The sequence below is a fragment of the Nicrophorus vespilloides genome, unplaced genomic scaffold (assembly GCF_001412225.1).
Source record: "Nicrophorus vespilloides isolate i.1.1-1 unplaced genomic scaffold, Nicve_v1.0, whole genome shotgun sequence".
Taxonomy (NCBI): Eukaryota; Metazoa; Arthropoda; class Insecta; order Coleoptera; family Silphidae; genus Nicrophorus; species Nicrophorus vespilloides.
This window is the reverse complement of record NW_017099656.1, coordinates 288,647-316,332: the sequence shown is the minus strand read 5'-3', so window position 1 is coordinate 316,332 and position 27,686 is coordinate 288,647. Positions and strand designations below refer to the sequence as shown.

Here is a 27,686-nt window from a genome sequence, read left to right as displayed (position 1 = left end):
AAAATATATAGAAAATAAGTTGTTGCTATATGCATGTAATATAATCTAACTATACACAATTAATTTAAAAAGATATTGTGACATTCATTTAAATACCTACCTTATATTATTTTGAAGTGCTTGAATCTAAGCCAATTTCCTAAAAAAGCTGGATTGACTATGTATTATGAAGGTAATTAAGATTTTCGCTTTTTCTGACCAATAAAAATCTATTGTATTGTGGAAGATGTAAATAAAAAGTTTAATTTCCCCGCACTAATCTTTATTATATAACGTAAATTACAATTATAAACAGGAAGCATACATTTGTTTGTTGTTTTCGTATCCTAAAGACTATGTAGTTATTTTCGTAGGTGGTACATTTTCTTGCATATAAAAACGGAACGAGCAGATATACGACTTTATTTTAGGGGCCCGTCGAACACTGTCCGTCCCGTAATTATGTAATCTCTCAACGCTAGAAGCACATTTAAATACTATCACAAATATTTTGACGCTATTTACACTTAGGTTACATCAATACATTTCATTTAGGTTTACATATTTTATACATCGATCATCGTTTAAGCAGCATAAGATATATTGTCTACACAGATAAAATCCCTTATATACATAAAATGTGTTTATTTGAAATTCTTCTATCCGTTACATTTATATACAGAGAAAGCCGTTGACATGAAATTAGCACACATATAAAAATATTTGTTCTTCCATGTGAATAAAACAATAATAATAATACTAATCGTGACACAGAGATTAAAAGGTAATTAGAAGTACGTGAATACTTTTATTTGGGGGATTAACTTAAATCCTGATAGGTTTTGCGAATGGAGATGTCCTTGAAGCTGAAGAATTGGGTAGTCCTTGGCTTGTACAGTTGGGGGAATGAATAATCTGTAATTAAAAGAACTGGGTTTAGTAAATTGCATTGAAATTGATGATCAAAGAGTGGAAATAATGGAAACGTCATTTGGGTTGAGTGTGTTTCCATAAATCATATTTGTGTTATTCAGAGCGTCCGATCCGGACAAATATTTATTAAGTGCAAGGTTGTTGGTTGGTACGGTTTTAGAAAAGCGGATTTGCAGTGTTACCAGGAACAGTTTACAGAGCACTTGGAGTCATTACTTGTTTGACCATTGGATTCTCCGGCTTCGGTGCAATTTATTGCAGACTTACGACCAGACGTTTCACTTACTTTTAGCAAGAACAAGAGCAAGAAGACGACAAACACCGTCCGACTTATGGGACCGCTGTTAATGTCGACGTGGCAAACAAACGGGAGCTTACATTACGTACGACCTTTGCCTAATCCACTAAATAAACGGAAATTATACTCGGCGTTCCAAGGGAAAAGAAGTTATTAGGCGACTGGCAATATTTGAACAGGCGAAATACGTTCCACAAATGAACTTTTGATCTCCATTCCAGCTACTAATGTCTACCACTATTTTCCTTTATGCCCTCGGTAAAGTCCTTCCTACACCACAAACATTTACACATGAACCAAACGATTTTTATATATTTTTATTCATTCATTTTATTTACAAATCATATTTTTAAAATCAAAAAAGCCAATTAAAATACTTCTTATTATTTGCAATTTAGACACAATTTTTATTTTTGTATTTATTTAGTATTTGTATTGAATAACTTACATTAAAAGACGACTGTAGGAAACAACTTATTTTTTATTGAATTGAATAAACTTTTAATTTTATAATTTAACAGAATTACTACAAATACATCGAGCAAATACTGTAGAAACTATACGTATCAAAATTAATATTCTTTTTTTTTAAATTGAAAAATTTAAAAATCAACAAAATATATACAAAATAATACTACTGTAACATATTAAAAACATCATCCATCTGGTCTACTAATTAATTTAATTTTTTTTAAATATTTTTGATATATAATTTAAATAAAGAGAACAATTTTAATATTTTTATTTATACATAAAAGATCCTAAAAACCTCGCCATCAGAGTGGATTCGTTATAGTACGGTTCGAAAAAATAAAGAAAAAACTAAATTTTAATTGAGCAAAATAAAAATTTTATATAACTATAAATGGTCGTATTTTATCGTTTGATTGTTTAAAAATCATTAATTACTTCAGTTTCAAACAGTATTGGTAGATCTGATTATCCGTACTATGTGATTCCTGTATTAAATTTTAAACATATGATTATCTATGGAACAACCCAATGTTTAAAAAATCAGATAATTAGAGATAAATGCAATAAATTGTGAATTTGCTTCTTTATTTGATATGTGACATGTACAAGCACCATAAACAAGATTATAAATGAAATATTTCCTTGGTCCTTTGATCTCTTGTATAAAGGGGAAAGTTTCAAGCTAAAGTTTCCAAGATAATTGCAATTAAAGTACATAGAATTTTTAAATCCTTTAATCCATGCATCCATTTCTGCAAATAGCCTACAGCTATGCAAATAATTGCGCAATATACATGCATAAAGCAATAACAGTCTTTGATATGTTATGTTACATATTATAATGCTTTGAGGATTGATTTCTTATAAACTCTAAGGTTTATAATTAATATACGTACAAGCTTACAAGAGATTACTTTCACGTCAACCTCGTTAAAACATATAAGCAAGTACGGTATTTTGGTGATTACTGTGCAACAAAAATAATTAATTATACCTGGATCATGTAAACAAGACTAAAACAATTTCCATTTTTAACATCGACTCTCTGCCATTGCTATTATTTTTTGACTAAATAATTCATGCGAAATAATAAATTTTATGCAATCGCTACAAAAACATATATAATTGTGAATTTAATTAATGAGTGGTAATATTGTGTCAATTGTAAAATTAATTAATTAAATTCGTACAAAGGTTTCCTTTGTTCATATGATGAAAATGTTATATAATGAAAAGAGTCGACAAACTTCGAATATAATATGTAATTGTCGTTAAAATTGTAAAAAAAATTCATTATTAATTATTTATTTTCACACATTAAATGGAATTTAAATTAAACACTTTGAACTTTTCAATTCTCATTTTAAATAATCAATTGATTACATGAATAATTGAGATGTTACTAAAAATCAAAATATTTTTTTTTTGGAAATTAACTGAAAATATATTTAATTACGTTCATTATTATCTATAATAAATATATTTTATTACGGAGGAAAGATTAAATAAAAATTCTCAAAGGACATGAAAGAATTTTCGCAGAAAATATTAAATACTTTTGCATTTAATATAATTGAAAGTTGTAAAGAGCAGAAAAGTATAATAACAAATTCTCGGAATTAACAAATTTACATAGTGAACTCGAAAAGCGTTCTCCGAGATGAAACTTTTTAATAAATTATGCGTTCGTTCTACAAAACAAAAATGAGTTCATTTTAACTACATACAAAGTTGCAGGATGAATTGAGGTGTTTATTTAAATTGTCGATGAATTAAATAATTAACGAAGTTTTGTTTTGAAAATATTCATGTGAAATGCAATTTCCAGACGGATTCGCGTAAGCTGATTAAAACTTTAGCTTGTATCAAATAGGATAACATATGTGTTGGTTATAGGGAAGTGTTTAATGGAGTTTCAGCAGACATTCATTCACCTATGTTTAGCAAATTGAGGTAATGGCAGGCACAGCACAAGTTTGATTATAAACGAAGTATTCCTTGAAAATTTAAATTGTTAGAAACGTTGGATTCGTAGTTTTTTTCATGTGTCACGCATCCTTATCCACGCCAGAATACATTATATATACAATAAAACTTTACATGACAATCTGTAATATTTGTCATATCTAAAAAGTGAAATATGAATACATTTAATAATACATGTAAAAACAATTAAAATATAAATAAATTTAGTTCTAGAGTCTATAATAGATGGCGCATAAAGAGGCTTCGATCAGTCCGGATTTACTATTTGAAAATTTCAAAACAATCTAAATTTTAATTGACAAAATGAATATTTTTATACACAAATCATCATTTTTTTTTACTTTAAGTGTCTTTTTTCTGCGGTTTGAAAGTTCTAAATATGAAAATATTGTAAGAAATGAAAATCTTCATAAAATACAATCATTCTATTGAAATATAAAATTAGAACTATTTATGAACTCAACTAGAAATAATCAGTTTAGAGGATTTTGATTTGGTATCAGGTTTATTGACTAATAGAACTGAAATATTGTTGAAACAATAATATTATTTATTAACATATTAAATTAATGAAACCTTTATTTTATTTCTCGTTTTGAAAGAATAGCAATAATACCATTATATTTTTGACTTAGGAAATAACGTCGGTTGCATTTATTACCTTGTCCACTGTTTCTTGTGTCTTTTTATCTCCCCTACCGTTTTTTTGTAAAAAATTAATATCAGAAGTCTGAAAGAGGCGAAAGCCCATAGCAGTCTCCATACCCTATATAACTGTAATTCTTATATATAAATACAAGATATTTAAACTTGAACTTGTGTCTTTTTAAGCAAAGTGTTTTTAGTTAAAGTACCTTTTTCATCATTTAAATATGCAAATATTTGCTGGTCCGCACATATTTGTAGATCGAAAAGAGCGTTTCCCGAATTCCATTGACTGCTACTAACCCATGTCAGCCTCATTTAATTCGCTCCAGGAAATCACAATGGAAAGTCAATTAATTTTAATGTGACAGGGAATACGGTCCCAAATAAATTATACTCCAAGTCGCGAACAATACACTCATATTTCCGAGATGTTTAGTCCTTCGTTCCTTTCGCAATTCGTTAATAATTCAACATTAAAATTAAGAATTTAACGGATTTCTAAATTAACTTTTCTTGTGAACTACAACGCACGAGTAGGACGATATCATTTAAAATTCAAGATTATTAAAGGTTTCTCCTTTATAAATATTATAAAATGGTGAAAAGCTTGTGGACAATAGCCCTTTATATAGCATAAATGTTATTACAAAAATAAATGAGAATATTTCTGTTATTTTTTTAATTATTTATTGTTTTAAATCAATAACTTTATTGAATTTTTAACATATTAACTTTCTTGAATGCAAATCCTACATCTAACCAATTTTACTTTAATGTATTAAAATACAAAAATACCTCGTATAGTCCGGGTAATTCCGTACTGTTTAAAACCGGACTAATCGAAGACCTAAATATATACAAAAAATAATAAACATGTATAGAGTTTTGACTACATAAAAGAAAAAAATACGGATCTTTTATGACACAATCGTGCATCTGATGCTGACCCAGTACATTCTTCAAATCTGCTACAGGAGATAACAAAGTTGCTAAAAGAAGAGGTCAGAAAAGCCATCACAAACTACCATCAGTGACTGAAAGTTGTTCACCCAAACCACTTAGCAGCAGGGTTGATCAACACAATTATCCATTGACGGAAACTGAAGCCACAAGATTTGCCAAACCGTTTCTAACAACTGTGTAAACTGTGCACGTTATATACTTATGGATGTTATAAACGCAACGTGCTCAAAGTGAAGGATGGTTGCTGGACCAATCCTTTATTTACCTTCTAAACAATTTCAGGACTACAGCTTATTGCCGTTATGGATAGAATGCTGAATTTGAAAAAAAAAGTACTAATTTTTAGATTTTCTTTTTAATTAGATGAATTAAAATAATATATATTAATTTTCCTTATTTTTATTAAATTACGTTATAATATTTTTCATAATTTAGAAATATATACATTTAGTAGTTTTAATAATTATCGTTCAATGATATTTTATATTTCAATCAATTTTTCTTTATATTTATTATAGAAACAGTGGAAGTGAGAAAAGCTTTCAGTATATTGCAATATGGTACATACTCTAGTGCTACTAGGAATTACAGACATGGTTGAATTTGATGCATAAAATACGCACATACGATACGGTACGTACGGTAACACAAATTGGAAAGTTGTATCGAATGCGGATCCAATTTAAATAAATTTGTTGTTCGCCGTATTCGCTCGTTAAACTCGTTATTCGCGAGTGCTGTTATTATGACTGCCATCCTTGTTAATCTGTTTATTTCCGTTTTACCGGCGAGAATTTAGCTTATTTGGAAAACTGGTAAAAATGCTGTAATTGGAGCTAGGCAAAAGATCAGGTCTCTAACGAATGTCATGAGTGAATATTTCCACTGTCAAAGGGATGAATAATACAAGGTACTACTATTAACGTCCACCCGGTATCTTCCCTCGAGAATACGGACGGCATCGCTCAGTGTAACAATGCGAAACGTCTGTTTCCATAGCTACACGTCACGTAACGAAGTCTGTGGCGGACGCCGACGCTCTGCCTGCGTTCATATGACAATAACAAATAATCAGGCCATAATGATTATCGATGGCAGATCGGGTCCGAAAATAAGGAGCAATTGTAATGGTCTATTGGCTATACACATCGACCTAGTAAAAGTTGTATAACCTCGTAACAACAAGTCTTTTGGACTAAAATCAAATAAAAACTCGCAATAGAATTCTCGACTCGATTGGCTATACTATTTTACCGTATATCGAAAAGTCGATGATAAGAGGATGAAACTTTAACAATTATGTAAGTATAATGGACAATTATTCATTTAGTGTAAAACACAAGGGTTATAGAAAGTGTAAAACTTTTGTAATTATGAACCTCGTTAAAACTATATTAAAAACAAAAAAATGCTGCATCCACACAACATTTAACTTGAGACATTAATGACAGATGTATTATTACAAAATAGGTAAATTGTTTTCACGCGTACTCCAATGACTCTAATGACATTGATAACTGACAGTTGGACATATATAAATGAATATCAATACAGTCATTTCTCAACATACAACTGTTTCGCAGACGTAGGGTCGAAATTGTCGTAAATAGAATTTCATAAAAAAATAAATATTATATTGGTCATATGTACTTACATGTATACCAAAATTTATAAATAATTTCATACAGAAATAATATTATAATAATAATTAATAATAATAATTTATTGGCCAAACATCAATACATAATAAAAAAAATACATTCTATACATAAATAAATTATAACATAAAATAAAAAAATATATTAATAGGCTGGCCAAAGGGAAATATTATATTTATAAGAATTATCGTGCAATTGATATTATTTGCAGACTTGACATTTATCAACGACAACTTGAAAAATTATCTAATTGTAGAAATTAAAAAAAATCTTATTTTTCCATTATGGAGGTTTATTTATATGCGGTTTATTTGTTGTATGTATCTATTTCTTCGACTAGTCAAAAAATTGAGGTATACAATTGATCGTAAGTCTAGAAGTTAAATCTCGGATCAAGTTAATTGATGATGAGACAAAATAAGAGAAAAAATTTAATAACAATATTAGTTATTAAAATAATAATTTAAAACTGATATTTTACTATCATGAACTGTTCTACTTCAAAACTTATAATATACTATTTAATCTGGAGCAAGGAAATTACTTCTAATAATTGCATAATAATGGTAGCGAACAATGGGATCGATGCTCTGGTAAAACTGACGTACCGTACAAAATCAAAATGTCTCTAGTTCCCATCAATTTAATATTTATATTTAAATGTATTAATTACATGGCAAATTTTACAATGTTGATATATTACATTGCATTGCAGACTTCTCATTTGTAATCCCACAGGATTGCATTCATTTCATCATTAATCCACTCGGGACTTCTATTCATTTTTTAATCAAACAGCGGTAGTTTTCCATATAAGCAACTTCAATATATTAAAGAGATATACTCTTATTGCAATATTTTAAATTGCTGTATTTTTCGGATCATAAGACGCACTTTTTTACATTGACAAATCGACTTATGGTGCATCTTATGATCATAGAAAACGTTATCATTTTATTTTGCCGATATTTTTCTCATTGCATATCATTGCCTTCAAAAATCTTAAAATCGGCACTTTCGCATATTATCAACAATTAATTGCGTAGACTTAGGTCACTTTCAAAATATTATTTTTTTTAATTATTGAACTAAGTGTGAAAATGTATGTGTTAAAAATTATCATATACTTTGAATATACTTTACCGCAAATTGTTGTTTTTGGTATCAAACCTCAAATTATAAACATTACTACGGTCAACAACAAAACATTGACAAATGGACTTAGACCACTTTCTAAATAAACGATTCAAATAATTATAGATTCAAACAAATGATTCAAATCAAGGCGTTGCTAGATGACAAGCGTTAAATAAAACATCGTAAAATGAAGTCACAACAACATTTACTATATGTTACTGGTAAATTTAGAGCTTTTTTAGGATCTCTCAATGCATATTGGTTATTATGTATGTAATCCAACTACAAATTTCAACCCAATCATTGTATTTAATAAAAATAGCTTTCATAGTTTTTTTATATAGGAAGATTTCCGATGGGAAATCGTTCCGCTCCATGCTTTTATTTTGTTTTTATTTTTTTTTTCTGTCTTGTTCAAAAACATTCAACTTATAGTATAATAAAAGTTTTAAAAAAAGATTTTTTTATTATTGTAATTAAATTTATATTCATATTACCAATATCCGTATGTTATATAATATCTATTACGCGTGTTACGTTGCTTTTCTTGCATGTAATGTATTAGTGATCATAATAAACAAACCCTAACTGTTATTGAATACACATTGGAGCATTGAATAAATATTATTATTTTGATATTATAATTGATCCATTCGATCGTATTGAAAGATCATTTGCGCAATTCCATTTATCGTGCAAGCTGTTTATAATTCCTTCTCAATTATATAACCGGTTCTATTCTATTCAAATTGCAGTCTGCGTACGGCAATACGTATTATATTGAGTTTAATTCAATTTGCGAACATGTGTTTACCAAGTGTGCAGGAATTTTGTTTCGCGAAACTACACTATTTGGTAATATTTGCTATTTATAATATAATTGTTTGCAAAATTAACACGTACAGCAATACAGTAATTGTATTGGCAATAATAAAGTTTTAATGCAACGTACTCAAAATCCCAAATCGTCATTTCCCATGGGCTTAATCCTGCAGATCTTTGCTTTGCCTTTTTTCTTGGTTAAAGCTTTTCCTTAAAAGGCCTATTATACTATTCCTCCTGATTACGCTCAGATGACCTACATAAGTCTTCTTGATCCGCAAAAAAAGTCGAGTTTATTATTGAGATTCTCAAATCCTTTCATAATTTTTACATTTACAGATTCTACTTTTCCATCTGTTGAAAACTGTATGTATTAATTAAATGATGTAATATTTATTTTGTATTTTTTTATAAAGTATTTGAAACTAAAATATAAAAAATACTAGTATTACGGCGGAATATAGCTACTGTTTGTATATTATGTTTTATAAATTTACTTTGCAGTTTATAGATAAAGTCATTAATGAAAATATTCAATTTAGTAAGTTTCTTATAGTAATGTTCAATAATATACTTTGCTCCCTGAAATTGCAATTTAATAATCTTTATTAGTTTTATAAAAAATACATAATTTGGTTTAACAGTATAGTAGAGACCGGTATGGGCTTTAGCTTTTTTTGGTCTTCAGAAGATTACGGATAGATACACAAAGAACAAATAATAGAGTAACTACTATGTAACTAATAGTACATACTATGATCGAATACTTAACATTATAGAAACACACACCATAGAGTATACGGTTAATAGAAAGACATGACATAATAGGTTCAGACAGAATAGAATGTTGTGGCACTGAATTCGCGGAACACATCATAACACTGTAGAACACAACAGAGCGTCGCTCCTTTTGCGCTGTATGTTAGTATTATATATACATTTTTCATTGTCGAGATATGTTGTTTTATTGTAAAGAAGTAATTGTTATTATGCATACCTGAATATAGAAATTCATATTCAGAAGACCTTTGGTAATCAAAAAGAAATGAGGGTCTCTCAAACGGAACCTTTATAAATGGAATCTCATGAATACGTAAATTGCAAATTTGTTGCAAATTTAAAACATATTAGGCGGAGAAGGGAACCCGAATCGTTAGTATAAATAATAAAGAATTTGTATCGCAATAACAGCCCGAAACTGCCTTTTTTTGCTCCCATCCGGGTATAATTTCTACATTCAAGAAAAAAAATCAATGTGAATGAACTGAAATCAATTGGTCCTATTTCCAAATGGGATGTAAAGGGGTTATATGTTACCCATTCTCGTTCATCCTTTGTGAATTTATTAAGTTTGCCTGAAAGTTTATGTTCGTTGTATACAAGTTGAACGATCTATTAATGGCTCAATTGACTAGAACACACAACAACATACGAAGAGAGAGGAAGATCCTTCCTTCCTTTAGTGGCCAATAAAAATTTACAGGCTGTTGAAAAATTAACCCTCATTTCCTCCGACAAAACGGCTGCTTAAAACGATTTATAACCTGCCTACCCTTACGAAAAATCGACGCCAACCTACTTCGCAAAAACGCTATACAATTCCTTACAGATTTATCGTCTCTCTACGAAAACACATACAATAACAAATTTAATTGAAAAAATCTGGTTTTGTTATTTATTTATTCGTAATAATAACAATACGTTACTTAAATTACAGATTGATTTACTAATGGTAGATGCGTCCAAGCAAGTGCTGATTATAGCTATAATCTGATTACGCAACCTTATGTAAAAATAAATAAATTAAGAAAATATCTGGTTATATTTTTTAATATAAGGACAAAAATGTAATTTATTATGAATAATAAAAACCAATCAAATTTGTTTTCATTGAATTCCTCGAACAAAGTAATGTTTTCTTAAATAAATAGTAAAGTTACATGCAAATTATAATAACATTTTATACTAGTAAGTCAAAAGTTGCGCTTTTCTCTTTCGTTTAAGAATTGCCTATAGGGAATTATTGATTTTTGCACTGATTGCTTAATATTAGCACTTCTTCATTTTCACAACTACTACAAAATTAAAACGTTTTCAAAGTTATTTAAGCACATTATTAATTATTTGGTTGTTAACATTTTTATAACAGGAACTTCTTAAATTTTATCTTCATTTTCTTTATCTTTGTTGTTAACAAGCTACTAAATCTTTCACCAAAATATCATCATGTTGTCTTATATATATTCAATAAATTTCTAACGTCCCATAAAAACCTTCAAAATCCATCTTCATAACATAATTCCTAATTTCTTGAATGTTATTTTCTTCTTGTTATATTTTGCGAAAAACTGTATTTAAGTATTTCTTAGTAACTTCTTTCCTTTGCTTTATAATATACTTTATTAATTTTGTAAAATATTACATAAGGGCTTACATGGGCCTCAGGTAACTTCTTTCCAAGTTCTCTCAGTTTTTCGGACAGTTACAAGCTTCGTTACCAGTGACAACATTAACCGAGGTACGACTGCATTTTAAATATTTCAATATTGACAAAAATATACCTAAGAATCAAAGTATAAAACCAAGTACATTGGTTTTTAAATTATAAAAATAAAAATAGTTTTCGAAATATAATATAATTAAATTTCAATATATCAATTAAAATTAAATTTAAGATTAAAGTTTGAAAATTCTGATTATATATTTAAAAATTCGAATATTTAAAAGAATTTTATTTCATGTTTTAAAATCTACGATCCAGGTGTTGCCATTTAAAAGCATTCACTTTACCATACTGTTAAACGCATGTACATTATGGTACATTAATAATTACTAATGCGAAACCAACGGAGGCTGTAATCTACTTAGGCACTACCAGGGTATAATGCAAAAGAGAAGTAACGATATTAAAATGCTACAATCCTTAGGAAATATTCCCACATTCAAAGCATATATACAATTTTAACTGATTTTGTTTCATTATTTATCAATATTTTAATATCTTACAATATAAATGCAGTTGAACCTCGTTTAACGAATTTAATCCGTACAAAAATGTCCGGATTTTTACTTGTATAGTGAAACATATTAAAAAATACACATAATATGTGTACACAAGGTATAAAAATGATGACTTCTCTTCTCATCGTAACTCGTTATGCGAAACGTCGCTCGTTAAGCGAGTCATTTTTCTAACAGTTCATTTTGCTCATTAAGCGAGGTGCCACTGTATACAGAAATACATCTCGTCCAAAATCAGTAAAGACTGATTTGAAAATTTCGAAACTAAATTTTAATTACACAAAATCAAATTTATTCTAAAAAATACTATACTAAATTATTTTTGTAAGTCTCTTTTTGTGCAGTTTATTTTTGCATCGATTAGTCCGGTTTCAAATAATCCAGATATTGGTGAAAACGATCGTATTGCTTTATTTTATTCCTATTAACTTTTTCTCAAGTTTTTTTTCATAATACAATAATTGGAAAAAAGTCGTTTCTTTCATTATTTTTTCTATTATATACACACTTCTCACTATATTTCTATTACGTACAAAGGTAAATAATTTATTTCAAATAGAAAACTAAGAATCAGTATAAATTTAATTAATTTTCTTCCATTATTTACTACTTCTGAATATAAATATATAACTATAAAAGTAATCATTTGAATGGACTTCTTTTCACATTCTTTTTCTTATGTAACAGTTGTTCGAGGAGACTGAATCTTTATAAACTACGGTTTCCAAATCCAATGCTCTACATCCTCACCCCACACAACGCAGGTATTGTCAGCATACATATATAGTCTACCTTCTCGACGTCGTTGTTGTGTAAATTATATAGGATTGGTTTGGACTCCTCCATCTATATGTAAGAGAATCTACACGCAAATTATAACGTCAATGAGATCTCCTTCAATCCTATTAATTCTTTTAATATAAAACAATAGTTTTATATACATTGAAAGATAAATATTTAAGAAATATTACAAAATTTGTTTTAAATTGTAAACTATACTTTACTATATATTTGTTTAAATATATTGTAAAGATTTCAAAGTAAAGCAACATCTCGAATAGTGTGTGTAATCGGTTTAGACAATATATAATACCGGACTAATCAATAACTTAAAAAACCACACTTAGAAAAGCGAACATACAGTTTATAAATCACAATGTATATAATTCAAGATTTTAAATTTAATAAAAATAAAAATGTTTCAAAGAATAATTGTATCATAAAGCTTAAATAAAATATAAAATCTTACTTTTTTATGCAAAGGAATGTGAAAATATATCGTATTGTATTGATTATTCAGCGTTGAACCATAAAAATGGCTCACTCAAGCATACCAAAAAAAAAATCGGGACAGTTTCAGATGAAAAATAAAATAGAACCCTTGAAATTGAAAAAGTACACATCGATCTGTGCATCCATCCAACTGAAATGAATTTGTGTCAGGCAATGAAACCTGGGTATTTTTCCGGCGTGATTCGATTGCTTTCCGTTTAATTGCAATTGAAGGTAATTAAGGCGTGGGTTGGCTTCGAACATTGTTCGGAATTTCAAGCATCTTACAATACAAATTGCATTTAGAAGCGATGGAGGAATATTGTTTTGAAATAATTATGGTGGATGCGACGGGAAATGCAGTCCTGATATACATACGTTTTTGAGATGAAAGGAAACTCTGAACGGGGCAGGGCAGGAGGAACCGCCTCGTGCTCGTTCATTTCACATGTACGGAACGCAATTTAAATTTATACATGCACAGAATATCTACAGATACAATTTTCCAATTTATTAAAGCCGCATATGAACTTGGGCGCATTGGCAATCTGTGCAAACATACATACATATACCACAAATTGGTTTGGGTATTTACCAATCTTAGTCAATAAACCTTCAATGTTTGCATATATAAATAATAATCCATATATTGCTACTATAATTTGATATAAGCAAAATGTATTGTTAGTATTATATATTATATATAAATATAAAATTCACATTGAAAGTTATTTGTTGTATTATTATGATAACCGCAGTATTTGGTAATATAAGTATTTTTAACAGATATTCATGTACAACATGTAGTTTATTCACTTTCTTAAAAAGTATCCAAGATTATTTTCAGTAAGGTTACTCAAATATCAATAAAAAAAATGAAATTAAAAAAAAAGTAGTAATAGCAAGAAAATACGTATATCATATATATTGTATTTTATTATTCGGTTGCAACTTTATTCATTTCAACAAAGTGAATAAAAAACTTGTATTTGGTTTTCTCTCCCAAAATGTTTAAAAACTGTAAATCTTGTAATATGCAAATTTGAGTTCTGTTAATTTCATCAGTTACTATCAATTACACGTTAAAATACTAAACCCGATGGAGCCATATGATTTATATCAACCATAGTGAGGATGTTGAATTATATAGTAGTAAATTCTATGCTTTTAAGTACCTTTCGTTGCGTTAATGTTTATAAAATACTATTATTTTTATATCGTATAATTTTATTCACAATATTTTCATCAATTTACTCAATGTTCACATTCATTGAGTAAATTTAAGATCGCGGTTGACATTAGGTAGGTAATCTTTCCCGGTAGATAGTTACCATTATGATGATTTTTAATTTTTAATTTGTAGGTTGGCTGTCGTCTTTTAGGTTAACTTCAATATACTAATGCTCTGCGATTCCATTATTTCAACTTGGCTGAAAGTCCAACGAGAGGATGGGTAGGGCGACTTAACTATTCGGCTATTGGTCGCCCTAAAATAGTAAATAAAAAATAATTTTGCAATAATTCAATACTAATCTTATATCAATTTCATTTATTATTAATGTGATTATCTAACATTTGTCTCACATCAAGTATAGTGTGAATGCAACATTTTGCAACAATTTAACATTATTCTTATTGAATAATATGATAATGTAACTATTGTAATAAATATGATAATAATTATAATTGTTCAAAATTTTCTAATTTCATTAGAATTCGTTAACTGAAAGTTTGACAAGTTTACCTTGAGATAATTGAAAAGGTAATTGTATGTCAACATTTACATGGAAAAGTATCCATAAATCAGATGTTAGCGACAACGCTGAAAGTCTGTTGCAATTTGTTACACCAATTAAACGCTTACTGCTAGGAGACTTTAAGTATAATTTATAATAACGTTTAATTCCTTCTAGAGCCAATTCCAAACTTTACTCCTTCATAACAAGATGACCTATTTTACAATATTCATACAATTCAGAACTCTAATTGAAATAGATAATTTTACTTATAAATTTAATTATAACAAACGCAGTGTTTCCTACAAAGTTTAATCAATTATAAAAAGTAGCAATTTAATTCTTAACTGATTATCTTCCAAATTGGCTATCGAGCAAATATCAATGTGAATAATTTGAAGATTTTCCATCGGTATTTTTTTTTAATTAATAAATAAATTAGAAGATCTTAAGATTTATTACATAAGAAAATATCTTCTATTCTGTAAAAGTAATATTCTATTAGTTTAGACTAATAAAGACTATATTCATTGCCTATACATCTAGCTATAATCCCGATTTTATGTTGTTTAACTTTTTAAGATGTGAAATATACTATGAGGTCTTTGTAAATATTCTTTACTTAATTAAAATTTTGTTTGATTGGAAATAGTGAATCCGGACTGATCGAAGCCGTACTAAGCGAGGTATTGCTGTATATAAGCGAATTAACTAATTTATTATGATTATCAAGATTTTAGGCACAGTAATTTATTATAACAAAAAAAACTAGATATGTTTTGTAGTGAAGTTGTAGAATCAATATTCTTGAGTCTTTGTATGAATAAGTGATGGACTTCTCTCAGCGAGGATAGAAAATCTGACAGGTGAATTGAATCGAGAAGTTTTTTTAGCTTCCCTGTATTCAACATTGAGATTTTTCTGTTTAGGACAGTTTGGAGTTCGCTAGCACAAAGTAAATCAATACACGCGATTTTGAAGAAAGTTTGCAGACGAGAAAATATTACAGATCTGATTTATTCTAGTAAATTATTTTATTTATTCACAAATCTTTTTTGGTTTTAATTTAGTCTAAAGGACTGTCATATAAAGTGTTTAAGTCTATTTTTAGATTATATAATAACGTTTAATATATATAAACAAATAATAATTCAAATTAATTAGTTTTGCCTCAAATTATTATTAATAATTTTATGCTTAGATTATGGAAGTTTTATATCTTTTTTCTTCTAAATATTACATAAGTTGTTCAAGTTACTTGGTAATGAATTTCCAGTAAGCCCAGAAACGTAAACACTTAATACAAAGTCGATATATTAAAAAAGTTCTATCATTATCATGCATTCACACAAGTATTGTTTGCATGTGTACTAACTACATAATAATCGATCGATTCAATAATATTCAGATGGTAGTCATGGTGACAGTAATGGCAGCTATGATGATAGATCCATTTGTAGTAAAGCAATAAACCTCGTATAGTTTGGCTTCGATTTATCCGGATTCACTATAACCCAGTTTGACAATTTCAAAGATAAATTATCAAAAATATGATTTATGCATTTCCTTGTATACAGTCAAGTCTCCTTTGGTTCTGTTTATTTACTATTTTTACAATTAAAATAAATAATTCTAAAATTTGTACCTTTCATTATAATGAAACTATTGTTTTGTATATTTTTTTGTGTTTTTTGTTACTGACTAGAATATAGACATTAAATTAATATGTACTAATCTTCATTTGTAGAGCATTAATCTAGCTAATAACTTCCATTTAAATGAACTTACGTCTGTTGTGTAATGTAAACAAGATGAGTTATCTAAATAATATGAGCAAACGCTTGTTCCTATTTGTAGTTAAGCAGGTTTGGGTTTCTTATGTGAAACACACAACATAAGGTAATATGCTTCAAGTAAACTAATTTGCGTAGTGTGTATACTGAGGTCCATAATTATATGGGATGGTAAACATGGTTTCAGAGCGTGTAAGGAAATTTGTAAATCTGCCTATTAATTACAATCCTTTGCGTTATACTCTGCTAGTAGAGTAAATTATTCCCAACAGAGTCCAACCCCTCATCACGAGGAAAGTCGATATTAAACAGCCGAATCCGCCACCTCCCAAAACCCATCGAGATCCCTCACCACTTACTTGAAACGCAACCACCTGTTTCGAGGACCTGCTTTCAAAACCCTTGCAAAATATGAACTAAAGGAGAAAAACAGCAACGAGATTTATAGCATCTTTTTCTTGATATTCATAAACACCTTCCCTCTATATACCCCATAATATATGTATACACACACACCAAAATTAAAATAATAAAACAAAACAAGTATATTCAGTGAACATAAAGCAGATCTCCAAATTGCTGGAGATTAAGTTAACGTGTTAAAAAACGGCACCGGAGGTAAAAAGGGATCTTTTATATTAAAACACAGCCTGCGGGCAAATTAATTTACGCCAAGAAAAATCATATTTTGCACGTTTTTAGGGGATAAAATGTAGACGGAATGGCGGACGGCCTTCTTTGTCGCTCTCGGATTTCTACAGCTGGTGGCAACGCCGAGTGCATTACGTAATATATAAGTGTGCTTGCTTCCAACCCTCTGTTCTTATAAGGTCCTCTTTGTCCTTTTGTTGTGTTGGCGAAACACGAGAGATCGCTACATATTACAAGTGACTTTTCGCAAACGAACGTTGCTGTGTTCCCATTTTATTTGACACGATTTAATAGAAAAAAAGGAATAACGTTTTCAGCTGAAAACCACTGAATAACTGCTGCAAGCTTTAAAGAAACTAATGATGCAAATAGTCAAAACTGATATTAAATGACAAATGTACTTTTTAATAGATATTTTTAATATCTATATACTCAAGCAAACGAACTAGTAAAAAATAACTAATATGTAGAATTGTGTGAAATAATTCAGTTTATTTCAATATTTTTAAGTGGTTGTTGTCAAAATTATTATTCAGTTAGATTTATATTTGTATTTGAAAGGTTTCCGTTGGGAAATCATTCCATTCACAGCTTATTTTTATTTTATTTTGTTTTCTTCTTTTTGCCTCATGGCCAAAAATATTTGATTATTACCAGAATGTAGCAATAATCAAATATTGTAGAATAATATTTTTGAGATTTAATTAATAAATGTTCTTTAAAAATCCCAACCTCACATAATATATAACTTGCATAATGCGGTTCATCCAATCAAACCATAGGAGGTATTGATATATATATAACAATATAAACTTATCAATTATATCGATTCTCATATTTAATTAATTTTTAATATATTTTTTGTTTATTTCTATAATTTTGCATTTCAAATCTACATTTTCATGCATTGAAACATATGTATAAGTAATAAATTAGCTGTAAACACCAGTATTATGAAATATATGTTTTCCACAAATTAATATTTATGGTATGCGCAAAATAATTCAAACTGTGAAACAAGTATTTACGAAATTGGATAACGCTAAGTATTCCCCATGTAGAATTTACAAAGGATTGAATTCGACCAAATATTTAGCGATGCTACAGTAATGAAAGCTTGTTTTAAGTAAAAAAAAATATCCTTTGAAATAAGTGAGAACACTTATTCAGAAATAACTGTAGAGCTTGGAAACAGCCAAAGCTTTTATAATATATATAATTTGAGTATTAATTTAATTACAGATTATGAAAATTATATAACATTTCTTATTAAAGTTCATTGCTTTTTTTTTAATTTGTCACCTATTTGTAAATTTGACTTGCTAAGGCAATTGTTTTTTTTTTTAATTTTAAGTCTGATTTTGTCATCAAATCATATTTCTATAAATAAATGATTGTAATTTTAAGAAAATAGTATGTACATTTTAGAAATTATTTATATCACATTTTAATATTAATGTTTGTTGCTATAAGAAAATAATGGTTCAAATGAATTCGTAACTATTTGTACCAAATTGGTATAAACAACATATTAATGTAAATAATGACAAAAGGTTCCTATTTCATCAACTTTTATTTGTACTGAAAAAAGTTACTTGAAAGTTAGTAACTAAATAACCTCAGAAATCAGCAAGTATGATTCCTCGGAAACTGCTGTGGGTACAACTAATCTAAACAACAAGCAATATTATACGTTAACTGCAACTTCTAGGACAGTTGTAAGAGTTCAGACAATAATTATTTTAATTAATATATGCTATAACATATATAGTAATTAGTCAATATTTATTAGTTCCTTTGACATTAACAGCCAAAGTTTTGTGCGTTTAATTTATTAAGTAAGATTTCTATTATCTTAAATAAGTATTATGATCTTGTATAGTAAAATTATTAATAATATGGTTATCATCATAATGATTCTACAAATATTCTAAATATTAATGTTCTTGATCATAATTCAACAATATAAAAAGTTAGTTTATTATAACTAAATATTCTGAAATTCACATATTATTTCCAAATAATAATGAACGTGATCAAATTTGATAAATGTTTTAATAAAATAGTTTGTAAATAAAAAAAATAAGAGAACAAAAAAAACATTTGTTTCCTTTCCGTAAAATTTATGTTGAATTTAATAATATATATGCGTATACGCAACAGGAATTCGAAGAATGAAATAAATATTTACGTAAAGCATTCCCCCTCGTATCGATCGAGCGGGATTGAATTCTACTCAAATATTTTATTCCACGGAAAAAAGACGAGTGCATAGCAAACAGTCTATTTCCCACATCGGCCCCTTTAAGTAACGATCATCCTTGAAACGGATGGAAAATGATAATTTTCCATTCGGAAGGACAAAGCCAGCGGGAGATGCGCGACTTCGACTGCTAATGAGGACCTTTGAAAGGGGGACCGAAATTCATCCATGGAATGTCGGTGAAAAGTGGACGCAGTTGCATTAACAATAATTGCTTCTGGTAGACCAAATGGTTGTGACGCGTGTCGGCGGAGGGATGCGCTGTTTGTATGTCCAGGACATAATAATGCAAGGATCAGGACAACCGCAGCGTTCAGCACAATTGCACGGATTAATATCGTCGGGTACCACCGGCTGGTTGTATGCATGGAACCGAAATTAATTTGCTAACGTGCTTCGTTTCCAACCTTTGCAAATTTCACAACGTTCCGCATCACTCACGACCCATTTAATTAAAATAAATACAATAATTTTAGTTACTTAACGTAAAAAAACGTTAACTACTTTGCATAGTTGAAATGCTCCTTCATTGCTTTTAATTAAATTTAAGAATGGAGGTTATTTAGAGAGAATTGCAGGTATATCTACTGTAAAATATGATATGGAATATAAAGGTATGTTTCTACTGTTGTTTATTAAGCACGTACATTTATATTACTAGCGCGGCATTTCCTAATATCGTTACTGGCGTGGCGTTTGAGATACTCCGTTGAATATAACATTTGTAATTAATTTATATAAATATATAATTAATCAGATTGAGGAGAAAATAAAACATATTACATTTGTCTTTGTCTGATTCCATTGCTAATTTTTGTAAAATCTCTGCATCCGATCAAAAACTTTTTTTCGATACATATCTAAATGGAGATTAAGTTGAATTTCATTATATATATATAATTTTAAATCAATAGGTTGCCCCATCTTTCCAGTTTTAAAAGACGCCGCGCGAGTAACAGAGGGTTTCACACGTCATATCTCAAATACGTATAATTAGATCATTAGTATATACTAGAGGTCAATCTATTTGGAGCCACTTCTTCGTTAAAAATAAAGTGTAGGAAACTGCACATAACATTACAAACGCTATGTTTACTAGTATAGTGAATTTTCCAGTGTGAGCGTTGGGAGCCGCAATTTATTATCAAAAGAGTAAATACTTTAGATGTGCCAATATCCAAAACATGGTATATCTCCATTATAAATAAATATATATGTCACCAACAGTTTATAATTGTCTGTAAATATTTAGCAATTAAACACTTTATTTTGACATAATATTTGTTTTTAAATAACGACTTATTTTATTAAAAATTATTCGTAAATTCATTGAAAAATTTATTCAATTTTTCTATAAAAAGATGAATGTTTTTCATCTACAAATACTTAGATATGAGATGATTTATTTACAAATAATAATAGTTTGAAATCATTAATAAAAAAAAACATATCAATTCATTAGGTCAATGGCTTTGGTACAGTTCCAAAGATTGATTTTTTTTTATCAAAAGCTGTGTTTACGGAACCATAAGACAAGCGTTTCTTTAGCGTTCGACCGACCGTCAGCTGTCTAGTTTTTTGTATTCTTTTATTCTCCACAACTTCCACAAAGATGCGAGACTGCTCTTTTTTGATAGACACTTTCCGGCATTTCATCTTAGTGACCTACTATCTCCCATTCTGCCACAAACTCAGTGACGCTCGCACTGCCAATTGCATGCCAATATTTGAATGAGAAAATACATTATATTTTATTCAATACGAAACGAAATGAAAACATATATGTATAACATATATTCAATGCATCAGATTACATGGATTTTCGATTAATAACATTAATTAATAAACTGAGTGACAATACCAAATAGTCGCATAAACAAACAAAGCCGTTCTGGAAAACGTACATCATCATTTCATACAGATGCGGAAAACGACTGGACCGGATTTATTTCTGCTTGTATCAACAGCCATACATCATCCAGGATGATGGTTATTACATACACTAATGAATCTGTTTTACGTCATTAATAAATTTTTACTGTTAATACAGTTTTCCATTTGTTTTTGGGTGTAGAGAATTTTGTAAATATGTAATCTATAATATTGATTCACCGCTATAAATCGATACTTTAATCAAATTTTCCAATGTGAGATTTTTAAACGTTATTATATAAAGATAATTTCTAATTTAGTTCATACATCGACCTCAAATACATTGATAGACGATAAAATAGGTTGACAATTTTAATTTGAAAGATGTTAATAGGTGAGAAGATTTGGGTAAATAATTAGAATTGAGTTTCTATAGAACTCGGTACGAATTCATCTGATTTCTACTAATTTTTTCGCGGTTTTCATATTAGGTGGTAGCAATTAATTGCGTTAATTTAATATTATAAACGTATTTGGAATTACGTCTTTATTTTTTTAATTAAGTGAATTAATTAGTTAGGAACTTAATAGAATCAAGTCCTTTTTGGATGGTCGTATTTGCATGTCTGTGCATCCCGAAAATCCTAAACAAGCAGCTCTGCTAGAACTTTGGCGTCCCTCAAACAGATGAAAACACAGCAATCTTGTATAGATTCGACAACAATTAAACCTGAAATTTCTGCTGAATGCTCTTTTATGAGCGATTTCGATTGTGGTGCGCAGTTTGTTGCGGAAAGTTCTCGCTGTTAAAACTATAAATTGGATGTGTACCAAACCATTTTCGGACCGAACCACACCATTGTTCTAAAGTTCGCACTCGCGAAAATTAATTGAAATAATAAACAGCAGCACATTGGAATATTCCCGATTTGCAAGCTTCGCATATATTTATTTTGTTCATTTTATTTTCAGTCACTGTTCATTAAAATGTAGCCTTTTATATTCAGAATTTAAATTTACCTTTAAATCATTCTTCTTTTTTTAATTCCAAACAAAAGGTGTGTTTCAATTCGTTGTGAAAACTGGAGCAATGTATTTTTCTCCGTGCCGACGTCTCATTGTTGGCAAGGAATATGCAAATGTAATATCTAACTTCTGTACTAACCGCAGGATCGTTGCCAGCAGCAATAAGATAAAAATCCGGACGAAAACATTCAATTGATACAGTTTATAGGTCATGGCACAAAATTGTTATGTGAAGATAATATCCGATCAATTCCTAATAGTAATAATGCGATTGGGAATCGTGGACATATAACATTCATTGTCATACATTGAATGTATTATATTTATATTAGCAAATAATAAAAGCTTGTGAGTTAAACAAATGTAATGCTAACTAACATTCAAATTAGTTGGTTTGATCAAACTTATTATCTACGAGATGTGAATATGAAATTAATACATTAATTCCTTCCCGGGAATAACTTATATAATCATTATACTTATAAATTCAATCTAAAGCAAGCGTTGGTGTATCTGATAATTATATTCCCGGGAAATCCCGAAATAAACAATCATCGGGAAATCCACCGATTTCAACCTGAGGGCTATCAAACTAAATTTATTTGCAAATAATTTTTGATTCAATTAAATTGATTTTATATTTATCTAAAAATCATCTATAATATTATTGTAAAATATTAATATTATTTGTATATTTCTAATAGAAAAAATCTAATAAACCAGTTGACATTACATTGCATATTACAGAGGATATCTCAAATGAAGACCTCTAGCAATATTCCACATGAAAGCGGAAAAAGAATATTATATTAAAACAGAAATTCCTGTTATTTCATGCATAAAGGCCTTGGCGCATAAAAAAAGCAATTCTAAAGCACGACATTCAAACTTTGAGAGTAGTTCGAGTGAGGTTGGTCATTCAACAAGTATTACTTTATTTATTATATTTGGTGGATGATTAAAAACAAAATTTAATATAAGCTTTTCAATTGAACTTAAAGTTTATAGTTTACACATTAACGGAACTCTTAAATTTAGTGCGGAAATACTATGATTTATATGGATTTTATTTTCAACACTTTATGTATGTATTTGATTATGTAATTTTATGTTAAATTAATTAAATATTGTTATTTCTTCTACTTATTAGAGACTTATTGATTTTGAAATATTAATATTTTTTGTGTATTAATTTCATAACTTTAAAGACTTTTTTATTACAAAAAAAATATGTGTACATGCGTTCAGGTAGAATTTAATTATTTCTTTATAGTTGAGTATTTAATTAACTTCAGTTCAAAACGGCACTGCTGTATACAGGAAATATGCAAAAATTCCGTTTAATTATTTCTCACGAAGTAATTGTTCTAGGCTTTCTATTTTGCTATACTCCTCGTCTCTAATTTCGCTTCATACATTTTTTTATGAAAAAAAAAACAATACATTTACCCTTTTCTTATGTTTATTACATTTTTACGTGTATTATCTAAATAAAATGTTTTGAAGCATTAAATTCAATTCAAGTGAATATTTTTTTTTCATTCATTTATCCAACATTATTATGAAAGATCTGAAATATTTACTAAACTTTAAATGATTATCATTTAATTTATTTTTTATAAAAAATTACTTTCGACAACATTGGTCGTTAGCCATAATAAATAAATAACAAATACAATTTATTAATTATTCTGTTAATTATATTATATTAAACATTTCACATAGAAATGTTCAGTTGTGTTTGATTGTTTTTTTATTTGCATTTGATTGTGTATTTGAATATACGTGTTATGTTACCTTCAGGTAATATAAGAATGATAAATAAATTTAATTAAATTGGTTTTTATTACATATTTTATATTGCACGCCTCGAGGAAAACGCGTACAAAGAGGTCTCGTAGCGAGGGAAGTTTCACTTTCTACTTTAATAAAGCTAGTTGAACTATCTCACATTTCTCAAGCAATATATGATGAAATAGTCTATTAAAGAAGCTTCTAGAAAAAATACTTTTTCGAATCATTATTGTATTGATCCTTTCTTAATTAATTGCAGAAAGTGTTCTGCCGATATCCATTTTACCTAAATTATGATTAATAAAAATTAGTTTTATTTTTATTAAAATAAAAGATATGAAAATAAACTACTACTTGATACATAATATTAAGTAAAATAACTATTGGAAAGGTAATTTTTGTTCTATCACTTAGGATATTCCAATGCACTATACTTGATTAAATTTCTACGTGCATTTTCTTAATATAATTTTGTTTCAATATCATCTAAACTAAATTCATATATTGAATAGTTCAGTTCTTCGCAACTTTTACGCTAAAATAAATGAAAAATAAAAAAAACTGTATTCAATTCGTGTATTTACTATATTTAGAGAAAATAGTTTTAATAAATTTGAAAAGTTAAACTAGTAAATTTGATAAATGTAAATAAATTTGACAAAGTACTTAAATAGAATGTATTCCATAAAATTACTTTTTTAAGCGAATATATCTAGTCAGAAAACTTGTTTTTCAATTGTACTAAAATGTTTTCTTAAATAAACAGTCAAATTATATACAAAGTTAAATTACGTTTTAAAATATTATTCTAAAGTTAAATGTTTGCTGTTTTCTTTTAACATTTCTTCTTTCTAAAACATAATAATTCTCACAAAAAAATTTCATTTAAATCTTTTGTTAGATAGAAACTTTTTCAATTTCGTCTTCATTCCTAACAAGGTTTTCTAAATTATACCAGCGTTCTTCAAAGTTTTTAACATGTAAAATGGTAAAAATATGAGAAATATTTCGTAGACTGTTTAACAGGTGACCAGTAAGAAATTTCTAAGTACACATAATATTAAGCGTAGTCTTGATAATAAAAAAATACAGATGAAACAAATTCAAGAATTATTAGCTTCTTGAATTATTGTAAATAGATAAAGGTTAGAAAACAAAATGCATAGACAATTAATAGAATCTATTTTTAATAGTAATAATAATGTTTATTGCATCAGTCGTACAAAAACAAAATAAATATATATAATATCAAAAAAAAGCAACTGATACAAAGGACTATTGACCATAGGTCTTTCTGCCCGTTTATTTTTATTAGATATAAAAAATTGTTAATTGAATTAAAACTAATTTAAATTGAATATATTTAAAATAATATAAAAATATAGTAAATAAATGAACGTGATAATAGGCAAATTTACTAGACCATTAAACAAAATCAATGTTGGACATCTTTGTAAATAAATTGACATGATAATGGTGTGAACGTAACGCCACGAAATTGAAAACTGTATGGTATTATTACTGCGTATTAATTCGAAAATAATTAATTATGTGCTCGAACACATCACCGGAATTTGCGTACAGTTAGATGAAACTAATTAGTCGAGCTGCAATTAATAATACAACATCGCTTCTTTTTCCACGCTAATAATAGAAGCATAAATTTCACGTAAATTAACGGCTCGAAATAATTGGCGATTAAAAGTTGGACATAATCATAAAAATTACTGTGTAACGTATTGATTTTATCGGACGTTGGCATATAATATTTCCACTTAGACAAACTGGCGACCGCATAATCATAAACGATTATATGACGGCATCAAATTACTAACGACGTTTGCGCAAATAGACAGTATGCATGAAGTAGAGAGAGTGATCTCTCTCCCTATTTGCGCAGACAATAAAAAGGACGCACATCTATCTAGAATAACAAATTTCTCTATTTAGTTTATGAGCACGAAAATGAATTATCCGAAATACGGCCGCACTGATTATTCTTAGTATAAACTATTGTTATTCGTTATATCGAGTATCAAGTGAATCGTAGAATCGCATTGTTTGTAAATAGATTTTGATTTGAGAACACGGAAATAAATTTGGAAAGTTCCAATAATTCAATAAAATTTGTCTTTTTTTTCTCTGATATAACTTTAAAACATTATTTATTAATTTATTATTATAAAAGCGGTAAGACCTATGGCATGCAAATTTTTTGCCTGCAATTATTTAAATAATTGTTGTTTTGAACGAAGTTGCGGAGATGAATGGCAGAAATTGTTTTGGGGTTTCAAGGATGGCGTTTATTAACTATATCTTACACACTTACACTATACTTAGAACTATACTCAACTAATTCTCTATTAAACTAATACTTAACGAATACTGTTACTTAAACTACCGCTTAACTACTAATACCCCATGCTTAACTCCTCCGAGTTAAGCTTCCTCTCCAACTGTTCCCACCTTTCACACCGAAGGTGGCAACAATGGTGGCCGATAAGTACCAAAAGGGGGCAGAATACTAACTATTTAAAAATTATTTAGTGAGAAGTATCAATGAAAAAACATTAAAACTATCATTGGATGATATTTATTTACGAGACCAATCTTAAACAAGTGTGGTCGTATTGAATACAGTTACATAATAATCAGCAAACATCTCCAACATTGATAAACTTCAGTGATTTTCATCGAAAACGCTGCAAATTTGTGGTATGTTTTAGTAACGACTAACATTGTTCCTTACCGATTTTCGTCGTCTTTAAATTTGTATATATTTAATTTATATTTTCTTAGTAATAAAAAAAATCATTTTTTATATATTTAAATGATAATCTGTTAAATCTTTAAAATTTTCATATTAATCTATTTATTTTCATTAGATTAGGGTTTGGGGAACCTGTTTACCTATACCCCACAATATAGTTATTTACACCGATATTACCCCTTTATATCGCTGGAGATGCTATGCGGTAAGAGGAGGCAAATTCTAAAAGTTTCAATTGATAGATGATGAGAGGAATACTGAATTCCAACATTTGTTCATGGATACATAGAATTGTATTTGTTGAACATCCTCGTTACCACCCAGAATTTACTGTTTGGGTAATTTAACCCGGTTTGCCAACCCCTGATATTTGTTTGTTTACTGTTATTGATGCAGCCCTACCAGTTCAAATTCTTACGAGCAAAAATTGAAGTTTACAAAATTAGTAGAAAATCTTACAGAAAAATAACTCTTAAAAAGTATACTATACCAATGTAAGAAAATTATTTTTTAAGAAAGATAAATAGTACTATTATTATCTTATTTATTACTAAAAATTACTAAAAATATTTTTTATGTTTTCATATAAA

The 27,686-nt window shown here is 28.4% G+C and overlaps 1 protein-coding gene across 2 annotated transcripts in view; it reads right to left on the bottom strand.

The window, feature by feature from the left end:
- Positions 1 to 256: 256 nt before the first annotated feature.
- Positions 257 to 27,686, bottom strand: part of LOC108565057 (prolactin-releasing peptide receptor-like) — a 59,074-nt gene continuing 31,644 nt past the window's right edge. For both annotated transcript variants that reach the window (XM_017924315.1, XM_017924316.1), the window contains exon 3: positions 257 to 894. The gene's annotated coding sequence lies outside the window, so the exon portion shown is untranslated. The remainder of the gene's footprint in view (positions 895 to 27,686) is intronic.